The sequence below is a fragment of the Benincasa hispida genome, chromosome 1, assembly GCF_027475165.1.
Source record: "Benincasa hispida cultivar pf3 chromosome 1, pf3_genome.v1.1, whole genome shotgun sequence".
In the NCBI taxonomy this organism is placed as follows: Eukaryota; Viridiplantae; Streptophyta; class Magnoliopsida; order Cucurbitales; family Cucurbitaceae; genus Benincasa; species Benincasa hispida.
The window spans coordinates 9,235,311-9,246,592 of NC_143478.1; the positions used below are offsets into that span (position 1 = coordinate 9,235,311).

Here is an 11,282-nt window from a genome sequence, read left to right on the forward strand (position 1 = left end):
ATAGATGCATCCAGTAGATAGTCACACATGTGCTTATTGTCAAGTTTAAATCTTGTATTTGCAAGATTACTTGCTCAAATAATTAAGTTAAGAGCACAATTTTCTGATTATACAATTAGGACCATTCGTCTTGTTAATGCTGGTGAATTTACATCTCAAGTTCTTGATAATTGTTGTATGTCAATAGAGATAAGTGTTAAATATACTGTAGCTCATATTCATACACAAAATGATTTAGCAATATCATTTATAAAACATTTACAATTAATTGCAAGACTATTACTTATGAGAGCTAAGTTTAATTTATCTATATGGGGACATGCTATTTTGCATGCAACGTCACTTGTACGCATTATACCAGTAGCTTATCATAAGTACTCTCCATTTCCATTAGCTTATGGTCATTAGCTAAATATTTCCTATCTGAGAATTTTTGGATGTGCAGTATATGTTCCAATTGCTCCACTACAATACACTAAGATGGGTCCTCAAAGGAGGTTAGGAATATATGTGGGATATGATTCTCCATCAATTATTAAATATCTTGAACCCCTGAAGGGTGATGTATTTACTGCACGATTTGTTGATTTTCATTTTAATGAGACAAATTTTTCAATATTAAGGGAGGAAATTAAGAAATTGGAAAAGGAAATTACATGGAATGCATCGTTATTGTCTCATTTAGATCCTCGTACAGATCATTGTGAACTTGAAGTTCAAAAAATAATTCATTTGCAAAATATAGTAAATCAGTTACTAGATGCATTTTTAGATGCAAAGAAAGTAACTAAGTCACATATACCAGTTGCAAATGTTCCATGAAAAATTGATATCCCAACATAATAAGTTGTCACTAATGAGTCTAGAGCATGTTAGAAGTGTGGTAGACCAGTGGATTCCAAAGATAAAAATCCTCGAAATTGAAAAATAATTAATAGTGAAAAAGACTTGGTTGAGGATATAAATACCCATGTAGAAATCATAGACATGACTAGTGAGGATGGTGAAATACCTAAAGATAATAATGATATTTCAATAAACTATGTCATGTTAGGAAAAAGATGGAATCGAATTAATGTAATTATTGACAATATTTTTGCGTATAATAGTGCTCTTGATATTATATCTGAAAATGAGTATTCTGAACAAAATCTATTGAAGAATGCCGACATAGAAAAGATTAGCTTTAGTGGAAAGAAGGTGTCAAACCTGTGGGATACAAATGAGTATTTATGAGGAAAAGAAATGAAAATAATGAGGTCACAAGATATAAAACAAGACTAGTTGAGCAAGGTTTTTAACAAAAACCTGGTATTGATTTTTAGGAAATGTATTCTCCGGTGGTGGATGCAATTACATTAAAATATTTAATTGGCTTGACTGTGTATTAAAGTCCGGATATGCATCTTATGGATGTAGACACAACTTATTTATATGGATCTCTTGATAATGATATTTATATTAGAATCCTAAAAGGATTTAAAGTACCTGAAACACATACATCAAATTTTCGGGAAGGGTATTCAATAAAGTTACAAAGATCACTATATAAATTGAAACAATTAAGACATATGTAGTACAATCACCTGAGTGAATATTTATTGAAAGAAAGATATTAAAATAATCAAATATGTTCGTATGTTTTTATAAAGAAATCACAATCAGAAATTTCTATTGTAATTGTATATGTTGATGAGTTGAATATAATTGGAACTCTTAAAGAGCTTTCAAAGGCAATAAAATATTTTAAGAAAGAATTTGAGATAAAAGATCTCGGAAAAACCAAATTTTGCCTTGGTTTGCAAATTGAGCCTTTAGCAAATAGAATATTTATTCATCATTCAACTTATACAGTAAAAATTTTGAAAGATTTTATATGGACAAAACACATCCATTAAATATTCCGAACTTCTTGGTCCTGAAGTACCATATCTTTGTGCAATTGGTGCACTTATGTATCTTGCTAATAATATAAGACCATATATTGCATTTTCAATACATTTATTAGCTAGATATAGTTCTTTTCCTACAAAAAGATATTGGAATGAAATTAAGCATATACTCCGTTATCTCCGAGGAATAATCGATATGAGTTTGTTTTATTCAAATAAATAAAAATTTGATTTAGTTGGTTACGCAGATTCTGGATATTTATCTGATCCATACAAAGTTAGATCTCAAACAGGTTATTTGTTCACATGTGAAGGAACTACTATATCATGGCGATTGGTGAAATAGACCATAACGACCATTTTCTCTTATCATGCTGAAATTCTTGCAATTCACGAGGTAGTCGAAAATGTGTATGGCTAAGGTCAATGACTTAGCATATTCGTGAAACGTGTGACTTGTCTTCTAATAAAAATTTTCCAACAATATTATACGAAGACGACACAGCTTGCATAACCCAAATAAAATGAGGATATATTAAAGGAGATAGAACAAAACATATTTCACTGAAGCTTTTCTACCCTTATGATCTTGAAGAAAATGACGACATCATTGTACAACAAATTTGTTGAAGGATAACCTGGAGACTTATTTACAAAGGCATTACCAACTGTAACTTTTGAAAAATTGGTACACAACTTTGGAATGCAGCGACTCTTAAGTGATGTTTTTGTGAGGGGGAGTAAGTATATTGTATTCTTTTAGAAGTGTGTATTATATGAAATATGTATTCTTTTTCCTTCATTAGGGTTTTTCATTCTTTTTCCTTCACTAGGGTTTTTCCTAGTAAGGTTTTAACGAGATATATATATATATATATATGGGTATCTAAGGGAGAGTATTATAAATATCATAAAAATAGATGTCTCATGTTTAGTGTGCTAAAAGCTATGTGTCATTTTTATTCATGTTTATTGTCCATGTAAGTCCACATCCTACTTGTCACTTTGCCTCTAAATAGTGATATTTGGTGGATCTCAAAATAATACACATTGGTAAAAAAATGCTTCCATTAATTTTCATTTTATCCAATTTTATAGTTTTAGTTATTTAATAATTTTATTTTATTTTATTTATTATTATTATATAAATATATTATTATATTATATTTTCTCGTGTTTCTATCCTAGAATGAAATTCACAACATCTACCAAATAATCAGATTTTTACTTGGGATGATTTCCTCAATATTATATATAAATAGATGGGTGTTCTTAGTTAGCCAGTATCGTTCTCCCACCCAAAGCTGACAGCACCACCGAAGCACCACCGTCGACCGTCATGGAAGAAGCTAAACAGAGAGAACAACAAGAAGAAGCAGGATCTCCAACGCCCCATGTTCTAATGATGTCAAGTCCGGGAATGGGTCATCTAATCCCACTCATCGAATTCGCCAAACGTCTCGTCTTCCTCCACCGCTTCACCGTCACTTTCGTCATCCCTTCCGGCGAACCTCCTTCCAAGGCCCAAATCTCTGTTCTCAATTCCCTGCCCTCCGCCATCGACCACCTCTTCCTCCCGCTCGCTCCATTAAACGACCTCCCAACCGAAGCCAAAGCCGAAACCATCATCTTCTACGCCGTTACTCGCTCTCTTCCTTCTCTTCGCGACCATTTCAAATCCATGGTTACCCAACTCAACCTCGTTGCCTTCGTCGTCGATCAATTCGGCACCGTCGCCTTCGATGTCGCGAGAGAATTCAACGTCCCGCCGTACATTTACTTACCCTGTGCCGCCACCACACTCTCGCTCATTCTCCACATATCCAAACTGGACGAATCGATCGTTGGCGAGTATGTCGACCTCACGGAGCCGATCAGACTTCCGGGATGCAGCCCAATTCCAGGAAAGGAATTGCCCGATCCGTTTCTTGTCAGGGAAGATGAATCGTACAAGCTTTTTATCGACACCATGAGCAGGTTTGTATTAGCAGAGGGGATTTTTGTCAACAGCTTCCCGGAATTAGAACCCAATCCCATAAATGCTCTGCAATTGGAGAAATCTGGGAAGCCCCCAATTTACCCAGTTGGTCCACTGGTGAAAATCGATTCGAGTGGGAGTGAAGAAGGGATTGAATGTTCGGATTGGCTGGATGAACAACCACATGGGTCTGTTCTGTTTGTATCGTTCGGAAGTGGGGGGACTCTGTCCCGTGTTCAAATGAATGAATTAGCGATGGGATTGGAATTGAGTGGCCAGAAATTCATATGGGTTGTTAGAAGCCCAAGTGATAAAGAAGCAAACGCATCGTTTTTCAGCGTCCATAGCCAGAATGATCCACTAAAGTTCTTGCCGGAGGGGTTTGTCGAGAGAACCAGAGGAAGGGGATTAATAGTGCCGTCGTGGGCTCCACAGGCTCAGATACTCAGCCATGGTTCCACCGGCGGGTTTCTGAGCCACTGCGGTTGGAATTCGACATTGGAGAGTTTGGTTAATGGAGTTCCCATAATTTCTTGGCCGCTTTATGCAGAGCAGAGACTAAACGCCATTATATTAACAGAGGAGATTAAGGTGGCGTTGAGGCCGAAGATGAACGAGGAAAGTGGGATTATTGAGAAGGAAGAGATTGCGAAAGTGGTGAAATCTCTGTTTGAAAGCGAAGAAGGGAAGAAAGTGAGAGAGAAAATGCAGGAGTTGAGAGTTGCAGGGGAAAGGGTTCTTGGAGAAGGAGGATCTTCTTCAAGAACGCTCTTGGAAGTGGTTCAAAAATGGAGGAGCAACAACATTTCTAGGTAGAATTATTGTGGGTTTTATAACTACTTTTAAATTGTTTTCCTCAAAAAGCATCATTATTGTTTAATGCATAATAATGTTGTAATGTATTTTGTCATGTGTTTTTAGAATTTTATCCTCTTTGTGTTAACTTTTATGCTTCTTTTCAATAAGATTGTAAGAAAATGGAGTATGTATGAACTATTAAATAAATCATGATTTATGGTAATTGTTATAAATATTGTTGAGATTTGAGGGAGAAAAATAGTGATTAAGCGACCTGATTATTTATTGAGGATTAAAACATATATTAGTCTTCAAATTAAACTAAAGCATTAGGTTAAACTTAGACAAAGAAAGAGATGTTAAAAGTAGTGAGGCTATCGGGAGTGGCTGAGAAGAAGTGGGAAAAGGATATACGTTTGTGTATCAAACATCTTGAAATTGAAGAATTGAAAACAATGTTGAGTGAAATAGAAGTTTTGGAACACATCTCCATCGCTTTCTAATTAAATGAGAAGGTGATGCCGAACACAATTAGACACAAGTCTCCCACCACAGTTTACTTCAATGGTTGAAGTTTATTTGGATGATTTAAGCTCTGATGCCACCAGATTCGACTATATTTTTCTTTACAAGAACTCAAATTTTGCCCCATTTTGAAATTTCAAGTCTCGAAATGAAAATGTATAATGTAGAATTATTGGTGGATCTATAATTTTTTCAATAATGACTTAGTTTAAAGCTTCATTTTAATCCAAAAAATTAAATTACAAATTTAGTTATGAACATTTAAATGTGTTGCCATGGTCAAAATAATAGTAAAATAAAAAAAATAAAATAATTTATAAAAATTGTATGCAAAAGGATTTGAACTTAAGCCTATTATGGAGGCTAATACATCCTACCATTGTCATATAGTCATTTTGATAACTACCAAAATGAATTTGTTTTATATTAATATAAAAATATATAGAAGTAGAGGGGGCGGCTTGAGCTCCCGAGCTATATAAATCCACCCTAGTAGAAATTGCAATACATTTTTAAGTTTAGGTTTAAAATTGAAACACTCATCTAATTTTTTAGTGCACTTACAAGTTTATGGTAAGATAAAAACTGATTTTAACCATCTCAGGCATCAAATTATTATTATGTTTTATTTAATAATTTTAGTGTAATTTTAATGTAATTTTAGTTTTTTTTAAAATTTTTTTTACCAATGTAACAATATTTTTATCATTTTACTAGAATTTATGATGTGGCACACATTAGAGTTTTGGGAGACTATATAAAACTTGACCATTAGGTCGTAGAAATAGTTTTTAGATTTTAAAATTTGGGAATGATAATTTTCCTTACTACAAGAAATTTCTCTCGATAAAATTTTTTCCAAAACTTTTAAAAGCATCGAGAAAAGCTACTTTTCCCATACTATTTTTTACCGTCGGGAGAAACAGATAGATATATTTAAATAATAATATGTTTAATTAAAGTATGGGCTATGTATGTGGATTAATAATTTATGACATTGGGTTATTTTATAAGATTGAGTCAATTATGTGATCTAATTAATTAAGGTCTAGATTCCTAATTGAGTATGGACTTAATTCATAGAAGTCCATTCCTAGTTAATCAGGGTTTAATGGGAATCTAATTGAATTAGTATATAAAGAGACTTTACGCTATGGTCCCCAATATACTAAAACAATAAACAATCAATCTTTCTTGAATCTCATTTAGAGAAAGATCTCACTTAGAGCATTCAGAGTTTTGGTTGAGAAAGACAATAGCCATTTAGAGCCATTATCAATTTGAAGTTAATTTAGAGTCATTATCAATTCGTTAATGAAATCTGGTACGTATATATTCTTGACAAATTGACATGAATGATTCTAGGGTTTATGTATTCAATATAGATATAAAGTAATTATGTTAACAAGTGGTATTAGAGCATGAATTTCATGTTTGATTGTTAGTTTTATGCATTTTCTATTGGTATTGTTGATTAACTTTTGGTTTTGATAAAGAATTTAAAGAATTAAAAAAAAAAAACGATCGGCTTACTATAGCAATGTTGAAAATCTCATCGGTGGTAGGTTGGAAACCTCTGCAGTCATTTTTTTCTTCGGCAATATGTGTTCTTGCAACCCATGTTCTTGTTGGTGGTATTTGACATACCCATCACTGATTATGAATGATGTGCTAGTGGTGAATTAAAGTGATTTTTTTATTGATTATTTTGATTGAATGTGGTTTCCTATTTTTTTTTTTTTTAAAAAAAACCTTAGTTCTATTATTGTCAAAATTGAGGATGTTCAGTTCAACATTCTTCACAAAAGTCCACCAATGTGAAGAAATCTACTGGAGAAGGTTAAAGACGGATTAAAGGAGTTGGGTCAATGATCAAGATTTTCGATCAATGATCGACTGGAGTTGTTGTCGGACGAAGCTATCAGTCAATTACCGATTAAAGTCTTGCTGGCGGTTCTCGGTTAATTATCAATTTTTTTTTCCTTTAGTTCTTAACGGATGACTTTATGAATTCAGTTTTAAATTTTATCAATAATGAAAAAGTTAATGTTGTCGTTTTTTTTTAACTGAAAAAGTTGTGTTAATACTTAATTGATGAATATGAGTTTCTAAAACTCAATTGTGGTTGATAATTTTGGACACCGATGGTTTTTTTAAGGTTTTTTTTTTTTTTTAAAAAAAAAAAACTGATTGTATTCATTGAATTTATTTTTTAATAGTTTGATAATATTGAATTTGTCAACTATTTGGATTAATTGTTGATTGAATTTCTTGCTAGTATTTCTAAGTTTTCTTGATTAATAATTTGGTGAAATTCTTGAAAAGTGTTCTTAGTTCTTGATTGATAAATTCGTGAATTAAAATTTACAGTTTGATTGTTTTGGTGATATTCACATGTTTATGTTGCTTTAATTGTATTATGTATATGCAATTATTAAGTGAATTTTGGTAAAGACTATTGGTGTTCTTCCTCCTTTATTTTTGTACAATAATATTATTATATTATTGTGTCTTATATTTTAGATTGAATTGGTAAAAAATAATATGTTACCAAAGTGTAGCCTCTATTATCTAGATCGGTTTAATTATGAAATATAAATGCATATTCATGAATTTATGCGGATAATTATCGGCCCAAAGGAAGATAATTATTTGGCTAAATTGTGGATATGCATGTGGTAATGAGTATATGACAAATATAAGGATTGCTCATGTGAAAAATAGTCGGTCTAAAGAAAGGTTATCTTTTGGCAAAGTTTATTGTCAGTACTTTGATTACTACATTTAGAGTACCATTTATATGTGGTGTTTTTGCCCAAAGGCTAGACATCAATGTTATACTAGGTATCTTGTTAAAGGAGTCTACCACATATGTGAAATTATTTTGTTATATTTTAATTGTTAGCATATGTTTTGTTGTTTATTGTTTCAGTTAGTTTTACTCAAATATCTGTAAATCTGAGTTCAATCCCTAAGTTGAATGGAACGAACTTCAAGATTTGGAAGAAAAGCCTAGAGATATTTCTCAGCTGTATGGATTTGGACCTTGCATTAAGGACCAATAAACTTACTTCTACTGAGGAATAACCGAATACGGCTCATATAGAGAAGTGGAAACGATCAAATCGCATGTGTCTGATGATCATTAGTCACTCCATTTCAGAGTCTTTTTAAGACTCTATCACAAAAAGTGAAAATGTCAATAAGTTCCTAGCTCAAATTGAAAATTATTTTGCTGAAAATGAAAAAGGGGAAGCAAGTAGTGTTTTTACTTCTTTAACTTCCATGAGGTATAAGGGCAATGGGAATATAAGGAAGTACATTATGGAAATGTCCAATCTCATAGGTAAATTAAAGGCATTTGATATCAAGATAAGTTTAGGTGCCAACAGATGCTCAGACGTCTTAAAACTAATACATACAGACATTTGTGGTCTATTCCCAACAATATTTTGTTACGTTCATAGACGACTATTCAAAATATGAGTAACAATCTTTGGAGGTTTTCAAATATTTCAAAGCTGAAGTTGAACTTCAACTTGGAAAGAAAATTAAGGCTATCAAATGTGATTGTGGTGGTGAATACTACAATAAATATGATGGATAAGGTGAACAACGCCGAAGGCCCTTTGCCAAATACCTAGAGAAATATAGAATCATCCCACAAAACACTATGCGGGGAAAACCCAACATGAATGGTGTGACAGAAAGACAAAATAGAACACTTAAGAATATGGTAAGAAGTATGATTGGCTATTCTTCTTTATTAGAATCTCTCTAGGGTGAGACATTAAAGATTGTAGCATATATCCTTAATAGGGTACCTAGTAAAGCAATAGTTAGAATCCCTTACGAACTGTGGACACAAAAGAAGCCTAGTATTAGACATCTTCACATACGGGGTTGTCCAACTGAGGTTAGGCCTTACAGATCTAATGACAGAAAATTGGACTCAAGAACTATTAACTGCTATTTTGTTGGGTATTTTGAAATGCTAGATTCCTTGAGGATGTTGAGTTTGGGGGAAGATAACATAAGGAAAGTTGTCTTTAAGGAGGAATTAGTTTCTTTTCCTAATGTGGTTATAGATGATGTTCAGACTCCAATTCCTAACATCATTATTGAACCAATTATAGATCAAAACAACATTGAAGTCCACATTGTTGAACTCGAATATCAAACTCAACAACCTCAAGAAGTGTCACTAAGGAAATCTATTAGAGAGAGAAGAAGTGCAATTCCAAATAATTTTATTGTGTTTCTTCAGGAAAATTAGGATGATGTGCGCATAATGGAAGATGATTCAATCAACTTCCAACAAGCTCTACAAAGTTCTAACTCTCAAAATTGTATAAATGCTATGGAAGAGGAAATCAAATTCATGAAAGACAATGATGTTTTGGAACTTGTCAAATTGCCATTAGGAGTGAAACTCATATAGGATCTAAAGGCAATACTAGAGGGGTGAATAAGGTTGACTACCAATTTTTAAAAAATAATTTTATCTTCAAACAATGCTCAATAAAGTTAACCCACTAATTTGATTAAAGAAAATTTATGCAAGACAAAACTTAAATCATGCAAGCTATGATAACTTCAAATTTAAAGACAATTTAATCAAGGATAAATTTAAATAACATCCTAGAAATTAAATCATCAATTAGGAAAGATTAAAAAAATAACTAAGACAAGAAACAAAAAATTGAAAACAAGAAATAAAAGAGAGAGGAAGAGAAGACACCGGGAATTATAGTGGTTCGGCAAATTGCCTATTCCACTCTCCAAGACTCCTTCTTGGGTATTTCACTAAGTGATCCGCTTGTAGGTGAGGACCAAACCGAAACACGACCATCTTTTTCCTAGGCTAAAGAGAAACCCAAGATTCTTTTTACTAGTTCAGGATCAACCCAAGGTGTATCCACACCTTAATACAATTCCCAAAAATTAAAAAGAAAACTTCACAATATTACCTCTTGGGGGCTAAATACACAAGTTGAGCACTAAAAAAAATCTCACAACATAACTCTAGGCCAATGTAGGAGCAATGGAGGACAAGAATTTGAGAGTAGAGAGAATTAAGAGCTTAAGACTTGATAGCCTTTTTTTGGTGTATCAATGAAGAGTAAAATCAAGTCGAATTTATAGGCGAGGGGGATAAATTATGGTCATTGGATATGATTGCAAATGAAGGGTGGAGATTGAATAAAAATAGAAAAGGAAATGATTTGTAATTAAGAGATGAATTTTGAAAGATTAGAATTATTGAGATTTGGAGAATAATAAGGATTTGAAGGATGACAATTTAGGAAGGAAATCAAATTTGAAAAAGGCTTAATTTTGGTGAGAATTTTGGAGAAAATTGGATCAGGAAATTAAAGAAAATAGGGAAATAAAAATGAAAATAAAAAAATAGCTGGATGATATGAGCACCACGCGCACAGGGAAGAGGATTGAGCGTCACGCGCCACATTCTGTGAAGAAACCGCAGGCACGTGCAGCGCACGCGCGTGAAGCTGGGTGACTGCCACTTGTCATTATTTCATTCGTCCACGGTCGCTACATCACTGCCACGTTAGCAAAAGGTGACCGATTGGAGCGCCACATCATCCGCCACATCAACTTCCACGTCATCAATATTGATCGTTTGTGTGCCACGTCGGATTCCACGTATCACTGGCACATTGGATTTCCTCTCTAATCTTCTTTTGCTTATAACTTTCTCGTTTGAACTCCGATTTAAGCGATTCAAATTGCGTTGGAATCGTCTTTCCGAGCTCTACAAGATAGTGACTTTGAAACACTGAAAATGTTAGTACAAAAAAAACTGAGTTTTTTATCGTCAAAATACTTGGTTTGATTGAAGCTCTAAAGCTAACAACTCATAGGTTATAAATGGATATCTAAAACCAAAAGTGATTCACATGGAAATATCGAAAGATATGACTTGTCTTGTTGCAAAGGGTTTTACTCAAAAGGAAGGCACTGATTACAAAGAGACCTTCTCACTAGTTTCATCAAAAGACTTTTTCAGGGTAATCGTGACACATGTAGCTCATTTTGATTTAGAGTTACACCAGATGGATGTAAAA

The 11,282-nt window shown here is 33.1% G+C and overlaps 1 pseudogene across 1 annotated transcript; it reads left to right on the forward strand.

Moving 5' to 3' along the window:
• Positions 1 to 2,996: 2,996 nt before the first annotated feature.
• On the forward strand, positions 2,997 to 4,901 carry LOC120067669 (hydroquinone glucosyltransferase pseudogene; annotated as a pseudogene). The gene has a single exon (XR_016532390.1). The product of XR_016532390.1 is annotated as a hydroquinone glucosyltransferase pseudogene (transcript).
• The last annotated feature ends 6,381 nt before the right edge of the window (positions 4,902 to 11,282 follow it).